Here is a 25,131-nt window from a genome sequence, read left to right on the forward strand (position 1 = left end):
TAAATCAAAAACTGACAGAAGTGCAAGGAGAAACAGACAAATCCATAGTTATAGTCAGAGATTTTAATACCCCTCTTTAAATGATTGCTAAAACAAGTAGAAACTTACAAGGATATAGTAAACTCAAGCAACACTGTAACCAAACTAACAGTACAGGTTGAGCATCCCTAATCTGAAATACAAAATGCTCCAAAATCCAAAATTTTTTGAGCACCAACATGACCCAATACATTGGGTCCTATTCCCAGGATATCTTATTATTTATATATAAATGTTCAGAAAATCCAAAAAACTTTGAAATCTGAAACATTTCTGGTCCCAAGCATTTTGGATAAGGGATACTCAACCTGTAATAGAATATATATTCTCTTTAAAATATACATGAAACATTTACCCAAATCGATCATACTCCAGGCCAGAGGTTAGCAAACTATGGCCCTGAGGCCAAATGTAGTCTGTTTTTGTATAGTCTATGAACTAAAAATGGTTTTTACATTTTGAAAGATTTCTTTAAAAAGAAAGAAAATATGTGATAAAGATCATATGTGGCCCACAGAGTTTAAAATACTTACTGTCTGACCCTTTATAGAAGTTTGCCTGCCCCTATTTTAGGCCATAAAACATGTCTCAGTAAATTTTAAAGGATTCAAATCATGCAGAGTATGTCTTCTGACTATAGTAGAATTAAAATTTGAAATCAATAACAGAAAGCTGTCTGGAAAATCTCCAAATGTTTGGAAACAAAATAACATGCTACTAAATAACCTTCTCATAACCCATTGATTAAAATAGGAGTGCAGTAAAATTAGAAGGCATTTTGAGCTGAATGAAAATAAAAACAAAGCATATCAAATTTTGTGGCATGCCACTAAAGCAGTATGTAGGAAGACATAAGCAAAATGCTTATATTAGAAAATGTAAAAGGTCTCAAGTTAATGAGCTTCTACCTTAAGAAATTAGAAAAGAAGAACAAATTAAACACAAAGAAATAAAAGAAAAGAAATAATAAAGATCAAAGTAGAAATAAATGAAATGGAAAACAAAATCAATTGAGAGTATTAATGAAACCAAACCCTGGTTCTTTGAGATAAATAAAATTGATAAATCTTTCGCCAGGCTGATCAGGAAAAAAAAAAAAAAAGAGAAGACACATATTACCAATATTAGGAATGAGAGGTGAAATATGACAAATTCTACAGATACTTAAAGGATAACAAGGGAATATTATGAAAAACCTTAAGCAAATAAAATTCAACAACTTAGATGAAATGGTCAAATTCCTTGAAAGACATAACTACCAAAGCTTACTCAAAAAGAAGTAGAGCCGGGTGCAGTGGCTCACGCCTGTAATCCCAGCATTTTGGGAGTTTGAGGTGGGCAGATCACTTAAGTCCAGGAGCTCGAGACCAGCCTGGGCAATGTGAAGAAACCCCATCTCTACTAAAAATACAAAAAAAATTAGCTGGGTGTGGTGGCGCATGACTGTAGTCCCAGCTACTTGGGGGGCTAAGGCGGGAGGATCGCTTGAGCTTGTGAGATTGAGCCCTGATTATGCCACTGCATTCCAGCCTGGGTGAAAGAGTGAGACCCTGTCTCAAAAAAAAAAAAAAAAAAAAAAGAAAAAGAAATAAATAACTTCCAAAACTATATATCTATTTTTAAAAAATTAAATTATAGTTAAAAATATTCTCACAAATAAAACACTGATGGATTCTTCCAAACACTTAGGGATAACACTGTGTATACCAATTATACACAAATCTTCCAGAAAACTGAAGAGGAAGGAATATGTCTCAATTTATTTTTGGGGGCCAGCATTACCCTGATACCTAAACCACACAAAGCCATTACAAGAAAAGAAAACTATAGCCCAGTTTCCCTCTTGAACATGGATGTAATAATTCTCAACTAAACTTTAACAAGTCAAATCCAACAAAATATAAGAAAGTTAATATTACCGGATGAGGTTTATCCCAAAAATATGTCATTGCTTTAAATTAAAAAATTAATCATTGTAAGTCACTATATTAAGCTAAAAAAGAAAATCTGATCATCTCAATAAACACCCAGAAAATCTGACAAAATCATATATTTGTTCCTGATTTTAAAAAAACCAACAAAAAAAACCAACAACAAAAAAACAAACCTGTTAGCAAACTAGGAATAGAAGGATACTTTCTCAACCAGATAAATGACATCTATGAAAATCCTACAGATAGCCTTATGCATAATGATGAAAAAGTGCATGCTTTCCCTTTCCCCCTAAGATAAATAATAATACAAAGATATCTGCTCTGACCACTTTCATTCAACATCAGAGGTTCTGACCAGGGCAATCAGTCAAGAAAAAGAAAGAAACCACATTCAAGTTAGAAAGGAAGAAATACAACTGATGATAGCCATCATTCCTAAGAGTTCCCCCTGCCTCTTTATAATCCTTGCCTCCTCTTACCTCTCTCCCCAGGAAGCCACTGGCCTGTTTTCTGTCATTATAGACCAGTTTGCATTTTCTAGAACTGATATATGTGGAATCATACAGTATGTTACTCAATTTTTTTTTGTCAGAAATTGGTAACATCTTGCAATCAAAGTTCATATATAACCATTTGATCTTCATTCCATTCCCTCATTAGTCCATAGAGTGTCAATCAATTTTTCTTTCTTTTATTTATTTATTTTAACAAAACAGGGCCTTGTTGTGTTGCCCAGGCTGGAATGCAGGCCTTCAACCTCCAACTCCTGGGCTCAGGTGACCCTCCCGCCTAAGCCTCCAGAGTAGCTGGGACTACAGGGGTTTGTCACCATGCCTGGATAACTTTTTAAAATTTTTTGTATTGATGGGGTCTTGCCATGTTGCCCAGGCTGGTCTCGAACTCCTGGGCTCAAGACCTCCCAAAGTGCTGGGATTACAGGCATGAGCCACTGCGCCTGGACTCCATTTCTGTATGATGATGACTTTCACATGTACATCAACAGGCCAGATAGCTTATCAAGAAAGCTTGTCCTCTGTCTTCTAGTAATATCCCACTTAGATCTGACATTTTAATTTTTTTTCCTTCAAGATATTTCTTCCAAATTTCTTGGCTATTATTGGTGACAACACAAGTTTTTGGACCTTTAAGTTTACAATCTTAGGTTCATTTCTTTATTTTATTTCTTCCCTATAGGTAAATGATCACTAAACTTGTTACTTCTTATAGTTACTCCTTTGTAAGGCACTGCAGATATGTTTCTTTTCATTTTTAAAATTGCCCATTTAATTCAAGCTATTAAATGTCAAGCTTGTACTATACAGCCTCTTGATATTTTCCCTACCCTCCCATCCTGCCATACCCATGTCCCCACTAGCCTGTATAAAACATAATATACTTCTCATCAAACTCTCTGTAGAGAAGTGTTGCTGGGTGAATAAGAAAAACATGATTGACTAGAAAAAGCAAATGTAAATGTAATCTCCTTTCTTTTCAGTGATTCTACCAGAAAGGAATGAAGAACAGAACCTTCAGGAATTGAGTCACAATGCAGACAAATATCAAATGGGAGATTGTTGCAAGGAAGAAATTGATGATAGTATTTTCTACTAGCCATTGGGAAGATAAAAGGAGACAGAAGATTGAAGCCTTTGCCAGCCATTCTTTCCCTTTTTGCTTCCAAACTCCTCAACTGGAAACCTTCATATGTGCAGTATTTACATTGGATCATACTGGTGATTATAAAGGTTCCTAGGAGGCTAGAAGAGCCAACCAACAGAGAAGGGAAAGCAGTCTGTTCTGAACATAGGGACATAAGTTCATTCATGCCAAGTATCTTTCCAGCATGTTTCTCCCATTTAGAACATCTAGCATGTAAGGCCTTTTAATATTAATATAAGCCCAGTATCAGCTCTTTCCCTTTGTATTTCATCTCTTTCTACTCTCCTATTTGTATTTTGTGTTCCTATCAAAGTGTCATATCTGGGAGATGACCTGCCTGTTCCTGTTCTATAACAGTTTTGTTTGCTGCTATGTCTCTAGAACAGTGCCTGGCACACAGTAAGCACTCAATAAACCTTTGATGAATGAATGAATGGTTATCTTTTCTCTCTGGCAATCCAAATTCACCACTCCTTAAAAATTCTACATAAGATTTGCCGGCTGGGCGCAGTGGCTCACGCCTGTAATCCCGGCACTTTGGGAGACTGAGGCAGGTGGATCACCTGAGGTCAGGAGTTTGAGACCAGCCTCAACATAGTGAAACCCCATCTCTACTAAAAGTACAAAAATTAACCGGGCGTGGTGGCAGGTGCCTGTAATCCCAGCTACTTGGGAGACTGAGGCAGGAGAATCACTTGAGCCCGGCGGGGGGGCAGAGGTTGCAGTGAGCCGAGATCACGCCACTTCACTCTAGCCTGGGCAAAAGAGCAAAACTCCGTCTCCAAAAAAAAAAAAAGATTTGCCTATTCCAGCAGACTTCTACCCAATATCAATCTAGATTTAAATCACTTTATTTTCCACATCTCTTTAGCAATTATGTATAGTTTGCACTTCATTAACCTACCCTTATTTATGTTACTTCTCACATACACCCTTGTCTCTTCTGCATTTTCAATCAAAAGATAATGCTCAAATGTTATATATATTGTATGTGCCACTCAACAGTGCCTCATATGCTGCAAAAAAAAAAAAAAAAAAAAACAGTAAACAATCGGGGTACCTTTTTGTCTTTTAAGCCACATTTTCTGGGTCAGTGTGGTCTTTCAAGGGAGTTTAGATAGGCTCTATTTTTTGTTACTTCACTCCTATAGCAGGTGACTTTGTAAATTGTTCCTTCAGTGTTCAATTTAAGTACAAACTAAAGAGAAACAGTTTCCTAAAGAAAAACATTTTGAAGTTACAGAGACCCCTATGTGTTGGTAACATTTCTCCAGAAATATTTGAAGTAACATAAAACTTCTGGACTGGTCAGTTTAAATATTTTCTTGGAATTTCGATAGAAATTTCTGTGGAATGGTGTTATATTGCAAATATTAATTAACTATAAGAAGACTCCTACTTCTTCACAGAGAACAAGCAGGGATATCCTGGATTTTCACAGTATTTAGGCCACTCCTTAGTTGTCTCATGAAAGAATTAAGGTAGTGGAACACATTCAAGGAATTGCTTAAGTGTCAAAATAAGACAAAGTGTAACAGTTTTTTTCTGTAGTAGGTTTTCAAATAGTTGAAAGACTCTTCCCTCTTTCTCTATCTATACTGTATTCTGGCAATAATAAAGTTGGGCAGCCTATACATAAAAGCAATTTCTAACGATGGCAAATTAACAGCAGTTTCTTGGCCCTTTCCTTTCCCTCCATGAAAGTTACAATATTAGGTTATTTCACAGGTTTCCTCCATGCCCCCCATACCCAACCTAAAACTGTGTTAGGCTGTCAAAGAAAACAAATCAGGTAAGATTACTGTTTGCCTTTACATGTCATTCTAAGTACACATAAAATCATACATAATGTGAAAATATAGGGGGAAGAGAAACATCAAACCATAGAACTGAGTGTTAGTTTCACTGACATTTATATGGCATACTTCCTGTTTTTGATTTCAGAAGTGCAACCAGGCAGTGCTTCTATGAAAAACTGAATAGTTGAGTACAGTTTGAGGATTATAACAACTTATCCAAAGGAAACAAACAGACCTAACTTACTGCTGTTTTCATTTGTGGAACTGCTATCTTTGTTGTAAAAAGTTGAGTATTTTTCAAACATCATTTAATAATAAGGTAGCCCCTAAAACAAGTAAGGAGCTATAAGTTTGAGTTGTGAATTTGACTAGTAATGGAATAAGAAAACCAAGCCAAACTCCATCTAAATATGTATGTAAAGGTAATGCTTGTAAAAATTTGCTTTTTCCTCATTTTGAGATTTCAGTTGCCAGTTGACTATTGGTATGCATAAATTAACAATTCTGCCTAAAGGAGGTAAAGGATAGAGGTTAATTCTTAATTAAAAGTCTCTTTGTTTCACTATTAACTTTTTCTGTTTGAAGCATAATTGTGTCAGCTAATTTATTTTTTGGTAACCACTTAGGAATTTGGGAGGGAGGGGGGCACTCAAGTAAACAATGACAGCCAGCTAGACATCAAAATCCATATTTTCACTTCATGGCCATACAGATAAATTTCATTTCCTAGCCTCTCTTGCAGTTAGATGTGGGCATATGACTAAGCTCTAGCTCGTGGGATGAGAATGGATGTCAACTACTTTAAGCTCTTTAAGTCAACTAAAGAAATCAACTACTTTAAGCTCCTGTCTCTAAAAAAACTCCCAACAGACTGACCCCTCCAAGGAAACCTTGGAAGTTAGGTCCTAAATGTTTAGGTACAGAAAGACCTTGGAAACTAGTAAAGAAATAGTAAAGTTGTTTTGCAAGAACAACTTTGAGCCACTATATATTTGGGGGATGATCTATTATGGCAATTAGCCTACCCTCATTAATTTGATATATAAAACATATATGCAGTGTCCCTATGATACACAACTCCAGTGGTCACACACTATAATGTATGCAAATGGGATTTTTCTGAAGCATAACTGAGAGGCTACAGGTATGCATACATATGGATATAGGTAAATGTTCCTCCCAGGAGTGGTAAAATGCTGTGGCTTTGCCAACTAACTCCAGCTTCTCTCATGGGTTTTATTGTGGATGAGTATTGATTTGTGTAAAGGAACTTCCCTTTTGTGTCTGTGGTAATAGATAAAGGTGGAATGGCTCCTCCAACAATAATATTGAGGGGAAAATATATACCTATGATCAAAATAAGATCTCTTTCTTGGGTTTGTCCAATAGTGATGGCTACATATTCTTCCTATAAACTTTTATCTATCGGCAGGCAGTAGGCCATAATAGTATTAGAAGCCCCTCCCTTTCTCCAAAAAAAAAAAAAAGTACACTGCTCTGAGCAGTAAAGATATTTAATTTAACATATCTGTGCTTCATGTTTCTCATCTGTAAAATGAGAGTTGGATTATATCACTTCAAAAGTTTCCTTTTTTCACTAAACATTCTCCCATCTATGACTACAATGTCCAGAGCTACTGGTAGAAATTATTATTATTATTTTTTTTTTGAGAGGGAGTCTCCCTCTGTAGCCAGGGTGGAGTGCAGTGGTGCAATCTCAGCTCACCGCAACCTCCACCTCCCCAGCTCAAGCGATTCTACTGCCTCTGCCTCCCTAGTAGCGGGGACTACAGGCACGTACCACCATGCCCAGCTAATTTTTTTTTTTTTTGTATTTTTAGTAGAGACAGGGTTTTACCATGTTGGTCAGGATGGTCTAAATCTCTTGACCTCGTGATCTGCCCACCTTGGCCTCCCAAAGTGCTGGGATTACAGGCATGAGCCACTGCACCCGGCCAAAATAATTCTTTTTTTTCTCTCTCTTTTTTTTTTGAGACAGAGTTTTGCTCTTTTTGCCCAGGCTGGAGTGCACTGGCACGATCTTGGCTCACCACAACCTCTGCCTCCTGGGTTCAAGTGATTCTCCTGCCTCAGCCTCCGGGGTAGCTGGGCTTACAGGCGCCCCCCAACCCCCACCAGCTAATTTTCTTATTTTTAGTAGAGATGGGGTTTCTCAATGTTGATCAGGCTGGTCTCAAACTCCTGACCTCAGGTGATCTGCCCACCTCAGCCTCCCAGCCTCCCAAAGTGCTGGGATTACAGGTGTGAACCCATTCTGCCTAAAGGAGGTAAAGGATAGAGGTTAATTCTTAAATAAAAGTCCCTGTGTTTCACTATTAACTTTTTCTGCTTGAAGCATAATTGTGAATAGAAGTTATTCATACTATTGGCTACAAATTTGACCGGCCTATTTGAAATAATTCTTAACATGAGTATTTCTTCAGATTTCAAGTTGATATTACAGAGGCGCAAGTGCTTCATAGAAACTTGAAATTATTTAAAAAAAATGTTTAACTCACCAAGGCACGACAAAGGTTATACTCTTCTCCCAAACAAGCTATTAAATTGAAAAGATTTTAAACGCCAGGTTTTTTAGAGTAATTTTATTATTATTATTTTATTTATTCATTTTTTTTAAGGTGAACTCTTGCTCTGTCACCAAGGCTGGAATGCAGAGGTGTGATCGGCTCACTGCAGCCTCGACTTTCTGGGCTCAAGTTATCCTCCTGCCTCAGCCTCCTGAGTAGTAAGGACTAAATGTGTGTGCCACAGTGCCTGGCTAGTTAGAGTAATTTTAAAGCACTGTGTCACTTCTCCGATTTCTGTACTTTACTCCATGAGTGGAGAAATAATATCAAAGCTAATACAGAATGTGATAGTTGTTGAAATAACACTATAAAAAGTCAAAAACTAGACAGCAGATTTTATAGTTTTTCAGTGAATTACCAGTGAAAAACCTTAAATTTTACTTTTCCTAATTGTATGTTTATACTATAATGTTTCAATGTAATAACAATTCATATAATAGCACATTCAGGATCATGGCAAAATCAACTAAGTCATAGTTAACACACACTCCCTGTCTACATATGTAGTGCTACGTCATATTTTCGGTATAGCTAACAGAAATGATTTTTTGTCTGTCTGCTAGTGGGGTTTTAATCTCCTGGATTTCAACTTTGGTTAAAGCTAAAAAATACACTATCCAGACTTTATACAGGCATGAATTGGCTTTAATTCACATTCTTTTGCTGCAGGAGAGCTGCAGAAATATGGACCTTACTTAGGGATGATACTGTTTTAGAAAGGAGAAAGGACAGGCTGTATAACATTGTCCAGAGTGGAGTTTTCATGTTGAGAGAAAGCCATGTATAGGCCGGAGTACATGAGTAGAAGGAATAACAACTCCTCCGCCCGCCGCCCGCCCCGCCCCCGCACACACAAAGGAACAAGACAGGAGAGCCAACAATAGTATTTTGACTATTAGTTGACGAGTATGGATTCTAAAAATATCTTTACATAATTGCAGAAATTGAGGAACAATCAATGTTTAAAAATTAGACTGATAAATAAATTTTGGTATATCTATATGTTGGAATGCTATGCAGATGTTAAAAACAGGTTTTTTTTTGTTTGTTTTTGTTTTTTTTTGAGGTGGAGTCTCGCTCTGTTGCCCAGGCTGGAGTGCAGTGGCACGATCTCGGCTCACTGCAAGCTCCACCTTCCGGGTTCACGCCATTCTGCCTCAGCCTCCCGAGTAGCTGGGACTACAGGCGCCCGCCACCACGCCAGGCTAATTTTTTGTATTTTTAGTAGAGACGGTGTTTCACCGTGTTAGCCAGGATAGTCTCGATCTCCTGACCTCGTGATCTGCCCGCTTCGGCCTCCCAAAGTGCTGGGATTACAGGCATGAGCCACCGTGCCCGGCCTAAAAACAGGTTTTCAAAACTATTCAGTAACATGAAAAAATGGTCATTATAAACTACTGAGTGACAAAAATAAGATATAAAACAATATGTAGTAATTAGCAACTATATATTTTAAATACAGGAAGGAAACATGAGTGTTAACATGGGTTTTTCTCTGGCTGGTGGTATTACAGATGACAATACTTTTGTGGTTTCCAACATTTCTCTAGTTAACACATTCTGTTTACAATTTTAAAACATTACTTTCAAAGAAAAAATGTGATATATGTAAATATGGTTATATAAAATCTGTATACATATGTATTTTATTTATGTATATCAAAACCAGACCAAAAATATTGAGTTTGATAGTTTTAAGAGTGACACTGTAACAGAATACTTTCCTTGACTCTCATTTTATGTTGAGATCTTTATGGCAGTGAAAGGGCTAGAGAGAGGCATGTACTTTCAGAGTTTCTGAAATGACATGTATAGTATGAAAAAGCATAGAAGCATTCCTCAATTTTCACATCTTGAATTTTAATACAACCTGCAATTTTGTACATACTAAATGAATGTATTAGTTTTCCAAGCTACAGCATTGGTGGCCAGTTAGCAGTTAATAATAATATTTTTCAAAGAATAATAAATGAAAATATTGTTGGCCAGGTGTGGTGGCTCACACCTGTAATCTCAGCACTTTGGGAAACCAACGCAGGCGGATCGCTTGGGTCCAAGAGTTCTTGATCAGCCTGGGGCACACAGTGAAACCCTGGCTCTACAAAAAAAAAAAACTAAAAAATTAGTGGGGCATGGTGGCATGTGCCTATAATCCAAGCTACTCAGGAGGTTGAGGTGGGAGGATCACTTGAGCCTGGGAGGCGGAGGTTGCACTGAGCCGAGATCCTGCCACTTCACACCAGCCTGGGCGACAGAATGAGATACCATCTCAAAAAAAAAAAAAAAAAAAAGTTGAATATACTAGAGATCCAAACTATTTGGAGGAATAATTGATTTTCTGGGCAAAGCTAAGAAATAGAAGTTATTCATACTATTGGCTACAAATTTGCAATATATTGGATTATACTCCCTCCAAAATCATAACTCTTAATCCTGCAGTTTTACCGCATTTTTCTGGGTATTGAATTTTGTGATGCTTTTCTGGGAGACTAAGTTAAGAGACCCAAACTCAGATTTTAAAATTAGTTCTTTTTTTTTTACATTTTTCTAATTATTTCTATCAATGAAACTGTGGCATATTACAAAATTTCAAGATAAATAATTTTCTGTCATGTTTCATAGGTCAAGTAAAAAAAGGGTTCTGCAGCTAAAATAAGGCTTAAGGGGGAAAAGTGGCCAGCAGCACATTCAAAGTTTATGAGCACAGACTTGGGGAATCAGATAGATGTAGGTTTAAATTCTTATACTGGGGATAGGCAAGAAAGATGCATGAACAATGAATTTTAAAGTTTGAAGGGATTTTAGAGATCATTTAATCAAAATCCATTGTTTTGCAAAGGAAACTAACACCCTGGAAAGTTAAATATCTCACCTAAAGTTTCAATCCCAGCATTGCTACTTGTGTTATCTAGGTTTGCTTACTTCCCAAATTCAGCACTCTTTACTTTCTACTACAATATGCTACATTTGAGGTTGGAGGAGACCAGATTATAGAAAGTACTAAAAATTAGACCAAAGAGTTTGAACTTACTTTAAATCTGTCTTTATTATTATTATTTGGAGGAGTGGTACTAGGCACAATGGAATGATAATGATCAGAGTCATAAAAGATGTATAGAGATCCTATGTTTCCTGAAAATTCTGTATCATACTCAGTACAACTTTAAGCATTCTTAGGGGAGAACCCAACTCATTTCTTTGTCTTATTTAAATAATACTGAGTAATGGAGCTGACTAGATTACAGTTGATAACTATTTTATTTTTTCACTTGCTTTTGTCATTTTATTCCATGAATTAATGGTATACCTGTGAGATTAAACTGATGCTGAGTTGGGAGGCAACACTGTTTGGTTTTGAAGAGCAGACTTTTCCTTAAAAGTTGAAATATTAAGAATAAAATCAAAACAAAAACCTTGAGTCTAAATTTGAATATGACTCTCAACTTTAAAAGGTAGTCCACATAAATTTTTCTCCTTAGGTTTATTTTTGATATTAAAATATATACAGAATTAAAAGAGAAATTTAATTTTTTACAGCAAAATTTTTACCAGATAATGAAGCTTAAAAATGCTGACCTTTTAGCTCATTTCTAGGAATTTATTCCAGTTTAGGAAAACAGATTTATGCATAAAAAAGCTCATGGCAATATTATTTGTAAGTAAAGAAAATAAATAACCACTTAGGGAAATAGTAATTCATAAAAGGAACATTATGCAGACACTGAAACTTTTGAAGAGTTTTCAATTTATGATACATCTGAGGAAACATTTATGATACATTGTCATATAAAAAGGCAGTGTACACAAGCAGTTTAAACCTCATCAGCTTAAACAACTGCCTGGAAGTATGTCAACTCTCAACAGTTGCCTCTAAATAAAGAAACTATTGGTTATTTTTTCCTGGCGTCCTTTAAAATTTTTTTTCTTCATTTTAACCTATTTTCTCACTTTCTTCACTTACCATGTACTACTTCTATAATCAGATACGTGTTTATATCCTAATGATACGTTTTCAGTATCATCACGAGTATAAATATATGTGTGTATGTGTATGTATGTGTACAAACATTGTTGACCAAGAGAAAAGTTGATATTACTTAAATCCAAATAATGAAATTTCCAAAAAAACACATACATATCCTACAACTTATAAAATTATAATGGTTTAATACAACGTACTAAGTATTCTGACATAGCAGGCTTTCAGTATATTAGTTGATGATGAAGGTAATTAGAGAAGGGATACCTCAATTAATTTACCAAGTTCCTTGAGTCTGTCAGCAACTCTCCCACCAAGAATTTAATAATATAATATGACATTAAAAAGCTGGTTTGTGTGGCGCATTTTTGCAAACTGTTATTTTGTATTTCTTTTTTTTTTTTTTTTTTGAGACGGAGTCTCGTTCTGTCACCCAGACTGGAGTGCAGTGCCATGATTTTGGCTCACTGCAACCTCTGACTCTGGGGTTAAGGTAACTCTTCTGCCTCAGCCTTTCAAATAGCTGGGATTACAGGCACATGCCACCATGCCTGGCTAATTTTTTTTGTATTTTTAGTAGAGATGGGGTTTCGCTATGTTGCCCAGGCTGGTCTCGAACTCCTGGCCTCAAGTGACCCTCCTGCCTTGGCCTTCCAAAATGCTGGGATTACAGGTGTGAGCCACTGTACCCGGCCTTAAATGCTAAGTTTTGACACACAAAAAAGAAAAATTTGTCCTTACCTTGTTCATTTTGATCAGCTGTGTGAGGTTCAGATAAGATTTTATGATCAGTAAAAAAGGTTTCTTGTGGAAGTAACTGGAAATAAGATTTACCTTGCAGGGTCATTATAAGTTTTAGAGATCATGTATGTAAAGTGCCTAGCATAGTGCCTGGCTCACAGGCACTCAGTAAATGGTGGTATTATAATATATAATATTAATATGATTCTTTTTGTTATATTTCTATACATAGGGTGATCTGAAAAAAATATGAAGTGTAGTCCCCCATTTAAAAACATGATTCTAGGGCTGGATGCAGTGGCTCATCCCTATAATCCCAGTACTTTGAGAGGCCGAGGTGGGAGGATCACTTAAGCCCAGGAGGTCGAGGCTGCAAGGAAGTGTGATTGTGCCACTGCACTCCTGCCTGGGCAATAGAGTGAGACCTTGTCTCATAAATAAATAGATAGTTAAATAAATAAATAAACAACACATTTCTAGACTTCTAGATAAAATGGGGAGTGAAAGCGGACCACAGAATCTCTCTGCACATATACTTTACAAAAAGTATACAACAGTATACTTTGTATACTGGAAAAACAACAATAAGAACTCCTTTAAAAGCATTACTAGAATCAGCTAGAAAAAGAAAACGTCCACAACCTAAGGTAACAGAGGCCAAAAGAATGCAATTATTTCAAAATAAATTTGGAACAGCAAGAAATGAAATAAGACAGCTGGAAGTCAAATTCTCACCAAGAGGGAAGACTGGCAGTCCCAGAACATTCCCCTAATGAATTCATTCTTTTCTTCTCCAAAATGATTATGTCCCATGTCTTCTCTCCTAAATCTCCCACATCTCCATGCTCCACAGTTCAAATCGTTTCATTGATGAATAGAAGTTGTCGCAAGAAACTTACCTTCCGACATCAAATCTACCAATGTGCTTTTAACTGTACTCAAATATACTTTCTTCCTGTTATAAAGATCAACTATCCTTGCTCTTATCTAAGGCAAGCCCCTCTACTGTGTCCTAGGTCCCATCTTCTCTTGTATATTCAAACATTTTGTTCCTGTGATTATCCCCTCCGTATCCTGCATCGTCAGTTTCTCCCTCATCACCCTATAGTCCATATCCAAATCTGCTTACAAAGGGAACAGAAGGCCCTTTATATCAAAGTTCTTCAAAGACTCTAATTGCAATCTTCTCTTCCTTACATTATCTCTTGAATCCATTCCAGTTTGGATTATTGTCTCCACAGCACCACTTAAAGTGCTCTTGTTGAGATTACCAACTACCTTCTTGACAGATCATTTTCCTCTTCTCAAATGTTTGGGAGTCCCAGGCATATTCCTCATACCCACCATCAACATTTATTTCCCTCCAAGGTCATGTCTTCAGTCTCGTGGTGTTAAATACTGTCTACCATCATAGGACTCCTAACAGTTATATTCTATCCCTGATCCCTCTGTTGAGCTCTGGACTCACATACAACTGCTTGTCCAGCAACTCTGCTCAGATGTCTAAAGAGAACCTCAAAGCTAGCACATTTAAAATAAATCTCTTGATTTTCTTCTCCTCCACATTTTACTTCTCCCTAAGTCTTCCCCCATGTCAATATATGGCATAATTTCTACTTGCTATGGGCAAACATGTAGAAATCGTCCTTAATTCCTCTTTGTCCCAGTTATTAAGCTGTTATCTTTCAGCAATAAACCTTTCTATACACACTGCTTTGTGACGCTGGGACTGGGACTCTGCAAACTATATGTTTACTTTGCCAGCTGAATTCCTGCTATGTTTAATCAATATAGAGTAGTAGGGGAAAACTAGAAGTCAAGAAGAGGGGAAAATAACTTGCCCTCCCTCATAGGCCTTCTGTACCTGTCAGTGTTGCCCCAGCTATGGGCCTTCACCCTGACAATGGTAGTTAGCTCAAAATTGCAGCTATGTTTGGCTCTCCTAGACCAGTCCCAACAGACCCTCTCAGGGGTACCAGCAGCAGATGGGCAGCACTTCCTTCTTTGAGGTCAGAGTTCCAGCTCTGCCAAGTCCCTCCTTCTAGCTCCTGGGTTCTAGGAACTTGAGGTCTTTCTGTGTTGACCCAGTACCAGGGGCAGTAGCTGCTTCCCCAAGTTACTCTGTTATCTCAGTGCTCTCTTTTTGCTTTTTTCAGTCCTATAACACCCATTTAACCAATCTCTTATACTCAGTGATTGCTCTTGAAATACTTAACAGCAGCCAGAGTGGTTCTTCTACAGCATAAACCATCTGCCTGCTCCTCATCACACTTAGAACAAAAATCAAATTCTTTCCTAGGGTGTACAGCTCCTTTGTTGATCTGGCGTATACATTTCTCTAGTCTCATCTCCCACCTGCTTCCTGTTACTCATTTGGCTCTAATCACTCTCTCTTGAACACACTGCTTTCCCACCTCAGGGCCTTTGTATGTGCTCTTCTCATATCTGGACTGCCCAGGTCTTTGCCTAGCTCACTGCCTTACTTCACTCAGGCGTATTCTCAAATGTCCTCTTAGAGAGGCCTGCCCTAACTACTCTGTCTAAAATGCACAATCCTCTCCGTACCCACCCCCAACCTGCCCCAATTCCTTACCTCCATTTCTTTTTCTTATCACTACAAGTTTATTTCTTCCTCTTCCATCCTCAACTGAAATGTTAGCTTCATAAAGGCAGGGATGTGATCATATTTATCACTGGTGCCTGGCATATATAGTAGGTACTCAAATTCTAGTTAATAAATGAATTTAAGAAATTCTAGAAATTAATAAATTGTAATGAATGTAGTAGAAAAGTAGACCAAAGAAATTGCAAAGAAGATAATGTGGAAGTAAGACAAAGCTGACATAATATAAGCTGATCCATCTCCCTGCATATATAATGCAACAAATGAATCAGAAAAGGCACTTAAGAGATGTAACAGAGGAGAATTTCCACAAAATAAACAAGTCTGCAGAATAAAATGTTCAATGTAAAATGGACATATATTCAACATTGAGTCACATGCTCATAAAGAATGAAGAAAAAACTTTTCAAATCTCTTGGCAGAAAACTAAATCACTTACAAGAGGGAGGAAATCAAGCTGGCCTTAGACTTCCTCTAAGCAATATTCAAAGCCAGAAAACAAAGGAAAAATGTCTGCACAGTTTTAAGGCAAAGCCAGCATGACCCAGAACTATTATATCTAAATAAGTACTGTTCACGAATTAACGAAAAAGGCAAATACAGCATCTATGAGTCCATGTAGGGGAAAAAAACTTCTTAGTAAAGAGCAGATGACTAAGTGATGAATCAAAATTAATAAGTAAGATATAGAGAACCAAGGCATGTTGTGAGCTCTGGATTTTTAAGTACAGATCAAGATGAAATAACTAAAGAAATGAAAGTTACAAAACAAATAAACCTTAAAACTTGACTTTGTAAAAATAATAACATAACCAATAAATCTATATTTTTCATAGCAGAGTCTGCTGGCATTTCTGAATTTGAAACATATGGATTAAAAAGTCTCTAAAGCCTTAATTTTTAAAATCTTGGGTATTGTAGGAAGTAAGCTCTCTTGTGACGATGAAACATTTTCAAAAGTTCAGCAGTTCCTTCCATTTCTCTTCCACCAAATTAGAATAATTTTAAATTTAATACTTTTCAATTTAAAAGTACTGTGATGTTCTCGGCTGGGTGCAGTGGGTCATACCTGTAATCCCAGCACTTTGGGAGGCCGAGGTGGGCGGATCACGAGGTCAGGGGATTGAGACCATCCTGGCTAACACAGTGAAACCCCGTCTCTACTAAATATACAAAAAAAAAAAAAAAAAATTAGCTGGGTTTGGTGATGGGCGCCTGTAGTCCCAGCTACTTGGCAGGCTGAGGCAGGAGAATGGTGTGAACCTGGGAGGCGGAGCTTGCAGTGAGCCGAGACTGCGCCACTGCACTCCAGCCTGGGCAACAAAGCGAGACTCGTCTCAAAAAAAAAAAGTACTGTGATGTTCTCATCTTAAATAAAATGATCTTATTTGTATAAATGCATAGAAATATATCCTAAAATGATATTCATTTATTTTGATGGTAAAATCTAGGATCTGAGGAGATTTAAAAACTTTCCTGTAACTTTCTATATTGTTTGAATTATTTATAAATGAACATGTATTTTTATAAAATCAATAGCCATTATCCATAAAATAGTATTATACACAACAATGTGAATATACTTAACACTACTGAACTGTACCCTTAAAAATGGTGAAGATAGTAAATTTTATATTTACCATTTATAACTTTTGCTACAATTAAAAATAAAAAATTTTTAAAATACTGTTGTAAAATTTATAAAATAGCTAATGCACAATAGCTTTATAGATGAATTTACAGATTCTACCAACATTTGCCCGAACAACTTTTCCACCAAAATGTGAAACCTCAAATTATACCCTTGCATAATACTCTGTATTTGCCTATACATTATTTTAGTAAGCAGAGATTATTCACTGGCAGATACTGTTATAACTATGCAAAATGAAAAGTTACTTATGAAAAGTAACTAATAGGTTATGTTACTTTATTAACTATCCTTGTGCTGTAAAGTTGTAAATATATGTCATTTGATTTAAATATTCAGAAGAAAATCTTTTAGCTTTAATGATTTTTTTCCTGATTGTTAAAATAATATGTGCTCATTTTAGAAAATATACAAAGGTAAAAATGACCATAATCACAGAATACATTTTGGTGTACTTTTTCCATCCTTTTCCTATGCATTTTACATATACATTATACATGCATTTCCTATGCATTTTACAAATGCATTATACATGTGTTTTTAAGTAAATGAGGACAGTTTTATAAACTAAAAATCTTAAGTGTATATTAAACATTAATATTTGTGTCATTAAGGATTTTTAATAGATACATATTTTGTTAGATTGATACACCATGGTTTATTAAACCACTCTCCCACTGTTGAATATTCAGATTGTTTCCTCTGTATAGATACTCTAGTGAATATGCATAAATCTTTGATTTCATATCTGATTATCTCCTTCAGATTGGTTCCTGTTAGTGGAACTACTATGTTAAAGAATTGAACATTTTTAAGAGCCCAGAAAGGTAATAGATAAGACTGAAAGTTTTTTTTTTCTTTTTTTTTTTTTTTGAGACCAAGTGTTGCTCTGTTGCCCAGGCTGCAGTGCAGTGGCACGATCTTGGCTTACTGCAACCTCCACCTCCCGGGTTCAAGTGATTCTCCTGCCTCAGCCTCCCGAGTAGCTGGGATTACAGGCACAGGCCACCCTGCCTGGCTAATTTTTGTATTTTTTTTTTAGTAGAGATGGAGTTTCACCAAGTTGGCCAGGCTGGTCTCAAACTCCTGACCTCGTGATCCGCCCGCCACAGCCTCTCAAAGTGCTGGGATTACAGGCGTGAGCCACCTCGTCCAGCCAAGACTGAAAGTTTTATTGCTTTTTTTTTTTTTTTTTGAGATGGAGTCTTGCTCTCTCACCCAGGCTGGAGTGCAGTGGCGCAATCTCGGCTCACTGCAAGCTCCGCCTCCCAGGTTCACGCCATTCTCCTGCCTCAGCCTCTCCGAGTAGCTGGGACTACAGGCACCCGCCACCACGCCCAGCTAATTTTTTGTGGTTTTTTTTTTTTTTTTTTAGTAGAGACGGGGTTTCACCGTGGTCTCGATCTCCTGACCTCGTGATCCGCCCGCCTCGGCCTCCCAAAGTGCTGGGATTACAAGCGTGAGCCACCGCACTCTTAGTGGCACTGGTTATCAGCACTTATTTTCAATCTTTGTCAATCTGATAGGGGAGGGGTCTCTCTGTAACTTAATTAGGAAAAGTTGAATTTTTACTCACATATTCATAGGAATAACTTTACTACCTTAAGGACTTGTAATTCTTTGTTTTTTTACTTAAGAAGATTGCATTTAGTTCTTAATGTACTTGTAGACAGAGCATTATTACTATTAGCTAGCAAGATCATATTTTCTTTTTTTAAGACCCTAAGCTATGTGATCCTGGTATCATATTTTCTGTATTGAATTTATTTCTTGATGTGCCAGTTTCACTACACTTTCCAAAGTGCTACTAAATGCTTAGTTTATAAAGTTTTAAAAAACTCACTGCATAATTACTTTGAAATAATTTCCTCAACCCTGCCTTCATTCAAAATGTCTGGAGACAGACTGGCCCACTTCCAGTTTTCTTTCATGTTATCATTACTGTGAAGTCATTCTATAGATAGGAGAGCATTCTCGCATACAGCAAAACAGCATCTGTGAAACTATATGGCACAGTTTGGTTGGGGTTGTTGCTCCTTCAGAACCACATTATGTAATTTTAGTGTTTACTTAAGCTCCTTTGGGCTGCCTCCATGGTAGCTATGAGCTCACAGAGAAGTAAGTACAGTTTGGATCTGATAGCAAAGCCTATCAGTTTATCCTGAATGCTGCATCCTTTTTTTTTGTTAAATCATTACTGTATGAGAAAGTTTAAAAACAAAGGTATAGTTTCTTCATTTTATTTTTTTAAAAAGCTACTTCAAACATCATTAAGTAATACACCAAAAAACAAAGGGTTCATAAATATATATTTGCTCCTTATCTGGATGTACTTATTTAAAAACTCATAATCTACAGTATGAACTTACAGTGTGATTTTGACTCAACATAAATATAAATATGCAAAATTACCAAAATTAGAGGGATTAGCCTTTAGGAAAGTACAAATTATTAAAATGGCCTAAGCACTATTTCTATTTCTAAGTCATAGAGGAAGCACATTTAGTATTTCTAAAAAAAAACAAAAAACACCAAAGACGTGTAAGTTAATATCAGCTTAGGGAGAATTTTACAAGATACTAGGTTATAAGAAAAGATTATTTAACCTTGATTATTCAATGAAAAGTAGTATTTTCAGTTTTTTAGAGGGATAACTCTTGAGTGTCTCTACCAAACAAATAATTATATATGCTGGTTTAAAATAAAAATAAATCAGTCTGCATTATAAAGGTGGGAGAAGTATTCATTTTTTTATTGTAATAATCAAGTGTTACATCGCCTTCATAGGAAACATGCATACTCTTATAAAATACTTAAAAGCCTCAACTGTTCCTTTAGAATTACTGATTTTGATGAATAAACAAGCCCCAATAAAGTCAATATTGTAACATCTAAAAGCATATTGTCCCTTTTGGGAAATGTCATTTTGTTTTAATTATTATTATAAATTTACTTATTGGAATATTCTCCATAGCATTTTGCTTTTTGAGAAGGACATTATGCCATTGGTTGCCAGTGATCCTATGAGGTCCAAAGTTGGGAAAACTCATGGAGGGCAAAGAAAAAAGTTTTCATCACCCTGGAGGTACAGCTACTGTGAATGTCCTACCTAGGTTGGGAGAGAGGGGTATGTGTGTACAGGAGGCCTGACCTGGAGGGAATGGTCACAGGGAGAAGAAGGTGCAGAAGTTTATGAGACAGACTGCCTACTCAAGTTGGCTCAGGATTAGCTTTGCTGGAACATTTAAATGTTTGGGTTTTTACATTTCATTCTAATATAAAAAAGAGGGTATTTATTAGGTTTCTTATGTTTAAACTTTTCTAATGTACAAATGTACTGTTTATAAATCTATTTATCTGAAGTTATGTGTGGTGATTTTAAACATGTTGCAAATTGACACTCCTCATTAAAAGGTGGAGTCTAATTCCCCTCCCCAGAACACATATGGCCTTAGTAATTTGCTTTTAACAAACGGAAGTGAAGGATATGATGCTGCATGGCTTCTAAGACTAGGTTATAAAAAATGATAGTTTCACCAGGTGTGGTGGCTCACGCCTGTAATCCCAGCACTTTGGGAGGCCGAGGCGGGCGGATCACAAGGTCAGGAGACTGAGACCATCCTGGCTAACACGGTGAAACCCCGTCTCTATTAAAAATACAAAAATCAGCTGGGCGTGGTGGCACGCGCTTGTAGTCCCAGCTGCTCAGGATGCTGAGGCAGGAGAATCACTTGAACCTGGGAGGCATAGGTTGTAGTGAGCTGAGATCGCGCCACTGCACTCCAGCCTGGGTGACAGAGTGAGACTCTGTGATACAGTTTCCATCTGGCTCTCGGTCTTAGGACTTGTGGAACTAGCCACCCTGTTGTGACGCAGCCAGACCACATGGAGAGGCCATGTGTAGGTGTTCTGGCTGATAGCCCCAACTAAGGTTCCAGCCATCAGTCAGTATTAACCACTAGACAAGCAAGTGGACAAGCCTTCAGATGATGCCAGCCCCAGCCTTTGAGCTGCCCCAGCTGTCGTCCAGTGGATTAGAAACAAGTTTTCTCTACTGGGCAAGGTAATGTTGTTTTAAGCCACTAAATTTTGGGATGGTTTCTGTACTTAAGTCACTGCTTCCAATAAATCCCTAGTCAGGCTAACTGTAACGGGTTAACCTGTTGGAAGGAAGGAAATGGAAGAGGCAAAGGAAAACCCCTTCCTTCCACGCTTCCTTATTTCCTTAGCCAGACTGTGATTTTAGCACCTTCTGCTACTAACTGTTGGGGATTAAGTGTGGTTTTGAAGTGCAAAAAACACCATCATGGGGACTCAGTCTATCCCAACACCTTTCCTTGAGGGCTTAGAGACTGAGCAGGGGAAAGAGAAAGTTTGATTTCTTCCATTTCTCCTTTTCTTCTTCCTTAGGTATCTCTAGTTTCAAAAAAGGGAGAAGCAAGATTTCATCCTCTCCTATCTTCACTGTCCTTCTAAATTCAAATCTCCAGAAAGACAATTATGGTTTCTTTTTCACTGAAAGAGAACACAGCTTTTTCAGTCATATAAAGGGAACAAAGCAGCAACATGTTTCTATTATCAAGGAAGCAGGATTTTATTCATCAGTTATATACTAAGGACACTGCTCTGTCTGTAGTCACTCCTCACGGTTCTTCAAAGATTCCTTCTGCTCCCCTTCTTCCCCTGAACATGGGTGTTCCCAGGGTTCCCTCCTCAGACCACTTCTTACAAGGCACCCTTTGTGGTCCATCTAAGCCCCTCCCACGGCTTTAGCTGTCACCTACATTTTAATGACTCCAGAGAGCCAAATTACTTCAACACTCCTTGCTCCCCCCAATAGTTCTCTGATACTTCAGATTCTACAGGGACAAAACAGAGTTCCTTCCCCTGGACTTGAGGCCTACTTCTCCTTTTAGTCCACACCCTAAACCAGAAATCTGGGCATCCCTTGCTCTTGCCCTTTACAGCCAACCAGTTTTCCCATTCCACCAATGGAATTCCACCAATTTAATTACTTCCTTGAATTCCTCTTTTCTCTATCCCCACTATCCCTAGGTAGGTACACAGCTGTGGTCCTAATTGTTACTTTGGTCACAGGCTGTTTTACATTCCATCTTCAAGTCTCCAGGACTTCAACCAGTGTACATCTCAATATGACATTTCCAAAAATACTTTCATGGCTCTCCCTTTCCTATGTTTTAGTCCTGTGGCAGAATAGGAATTTACTCACAAAGCAAGTAACCCCCTAAAATTGTATGCAAAATTTTAGTATAGGTATATAAGCGCATTTTTTTTTTCCTAGAGAAAGAGCCCATTGCTTTGTATTTTCCTCAAAAGGTATGTGTTTCCCCCAAAACCTGTAAGTCTCAGGCTAAAGTCCAAATTCTTCAGCATACAGGGTATACAAAGCCCTGCCCGACCTGGCCTCTTGCCTCCCTGCAGCTAACCTGGCAGTTGCTCTCTCTTAACATCTACCTCCTGGATTTACAAACTGGGGTGGAGGTGGGGAAAAAAGAATCAAAATCATAAAGTGAAGCCAAAACTGTTTGTGTAGCATTTATACGCTGTTGAAGAATCAAAGGCCTTTTTTTCATAGTGCTTTTCGGGAGGGAGAAATTGGATTGTAAACATGTAATTTACAATCCCCAGATTTTTTATTCTAGATAAATGCCACACACACCCTCCTGTTACAGAATGTTGCATAGCAACTTTCAACATCATTCACTTTTCTTTTATACCTATCCATACATGATGTTATGTATTTTACAAATCCTGCAACTAACAACGCAGTTCTTGATAGACTGCGATCTACTGGGAGGACTGCTCGGTTTTCACCAGAATTATTGCTCGTGGTTCATACACTAACACCCAAAAAGACAGTCTACAGGTCATGACGTGTCCCTAAAATCCTCCATCTACTCCAGAAAACGTTCTAACTTTTTGAGACAAACTGTTGTAACTAGTCCTGGCGAGGCCTGCTATGTCTTATAGCACAGGCTCTAACTGCCAAATCTTTTTCATTAGTCTTTCAATTGTTGCCTCCAAATGGAGCTCTTTGCAGTCCTCAGGCGGACGAACTGACGGATTCGAGCGAAGCTTATTTCCCTTCTCCTAACGCATCTACCTATAAATAGCGCTCACCGCGCTGAGTCACCAAAACCCCGAGTTTCCCCAAATAGCGCGTAACGACTGCTGGGATCGCGTCCCTCGGGGCTGTGACAGACTCCAACCACACACCAGCTGGGCTGGACCGCGGGCCCGCACGGCCCAGCGGGTCTCTCACCACCCGGCGCCCCGGGGACGCGGGCGAGGCCGCGGTGTCCGGACCGAGTCGACAGCGTCGGACTTCCCGCGCGCGGACGGCGCTCTGGGGAAGGAGGAGCTGGCGGGCGGCTGGACCTGGCCTTGACTGCTCGGGGTCCGCCCTTGCCCCCTCGGGAGCGCAGAGTTGCGGGGGGCCAGCACCAGCCTCCGCCCTGCGCCGCCCGCTCACACAATGGGACGCGTCGGGAGGGGGCGGCCGCGGCTCCCGTTTCGGTCCCAGGGCGGGGACTCCGGGCGGCGGGAGAAGCAGTCAGGGGCTGGGGCCAGAAGGAAAACCCCTCTCTCCCTCTGCCCACTCAAACTGCGAAAGGGCTCCAGCCGGCGGTGCCAGGGGCTAGGGGGCAGCTGGGGAGGGAGCGGAAGTGCCACCCCCTGCAGTCAGGGGTGGTGACGTCACCCCTGCAGCCAGCCTGTAGGGGGGGTGTCTGTACATCACATGACCCGGCTCCCCCCTCCCCGCCGAAGCCCGCGCGCGCGCTCTCTCCCCCAGCCCAGACTCCCACCTCTCCCCCGCCCCCTCTCCCCAACTTTCGCCCTCCCAGCTCCGGCACCGCTGTCAACAGCGCCAGCTCCGCCCCCTCCCCGCGCCCTGTGGAACCGCCACGGCGGCGCGGCGGGCGCTCGCGCTCGGCTCCCAGGCTCCGAGAAGCGAGCGTGCCCCGGTTCCACCCTGCCCCCCAGCTCAGTGCTTGCTGGCTGCGTGGGCACCAGAGCCAGGGGGCACGGCGGCGTGCGGCGACAGCGCTTCTCTGCTCCATCCTCCCACAGCAGTTAGAGGACGAGGCTGAGGCGCCGGGTCCGAGCTCGGAGGAAGCGAGGCGCATGCAGCGGCCTCCGGGCCCTGACGCGTAGCCTGCGGGGGTCGGCCCACGGGCGGGAGAAGCAGCCGGGAGCCCCTCCTCGACCCCAGCCCGGCGGCCCGCGCCACCGCTCTCCCTACCGCCCGGGTGGCGCACGGCAGTCCTGCCTCCTCCGTCTCTGGCTGCGGCGCAGGCACCGGCCATACGACGAGGGGCTAGGCGGGGACCGCCTCCTTGAGCCCCCTCGGCCACCCCTGCCGTGTGGACTGCTGGGGTTGCAGATTTGGTGGCTGTTGCTGCAGCGCCTCGTTCTATTTTTCCTCTCAGTTCCCTTCTAAAAGTGGAGGCTCGGGGGAGGAAAAAGAAAGCCCACAGTGTTGAAAGGGGCGGTACGGACTGACCTGTCAACGGCGGAGGAGGAAGACCCCCGTTCAGGGCGAGCTCTCGAGCCCGCGCAGGGATCGGAGCTCTGGGCTCGCGCGGAAAGGCGCGGCGGCAGCTGTGCCTCAGCCAGGTGTCCCCCCTCGGCGGGGCCCGCGCCGCCGCGCCCGCCCCCTCCCCCGGCGCCGCGCTCCCCGCCCCATCGCCGGGGACCAGGGAACCCCCCGGCTCAATTTTTTGTGCAGTTTCAGCAAAGCTCCGAGGAAGTTGGTCCTTTTGTTCCACTATTTATAGATTGCGTCAACATTGCGAAAAGGAGAAGGCGGAGCGGTGGCCCCTCCCCCTCCCCTCCCCCCGCCGGCTCCTGGGAGAGAAAAGCCCCAGCACACGACCTAAGTACACAGCGCGCCAGCCGCCCGCCCGCGGCCTTCTGCTCCCCGCTTCTTCCCCCTCCCAGCCGGGGCCCGAACGCTGCCAACCCCGTCACGTGCCCGCCCGGGAAAACCAGGTCCCCGGGGCTCCGCGCCGCCCGCCAGGCTTCGTGGCGGCGGCGGCGGCGGCAGCGGCCTCACCCAGCTCGTGGGCTCGGGCCGCGGCTCAGGCGTCACGCACA

General features: G+C 40.1%; 1 protein-coding gene across 1 annotated transcript in view; it reads right to left on the minus strand.

Moving 5' to 3' along the window:
• Positions 1 to 24,888, minus strand: part of LOC116467287 (uncharacterized) — a 135,144-nt gene extending 110,256 nt beyond the window's left edge. Inside the window, exon 1 of the mRNA XM_058437904.1 lies at positions 24,539 to 24,888. The gene's annotated coding sequence lies outside the window, so the exon portion shown is untranslated. The remainder of the gene's footprint in view (positions 1 to 24,538) is intronic.
• Between the last annotated feature and the right edge of the window lie 243 nt (positions 24,889 to 25,131).

The sequence above is a fragment of the Hylobates moloch genome, unplaced genomic scaffold, assembly GCF_009828535.3.
Source record: "Hylobates moloch isolate HMO894 unplaced genomic scaffold, HMol_V3 SCAFFOLD_4, whole genome shotgun sequence".
In the NCBI taxonomy this organism is placed as follows: domain Eukaryota; kingdom Metazoa; phylum Chordata; class Mammalia; order Primates; family Hylobatidae; genus Hylobates; species Hylobates moloch.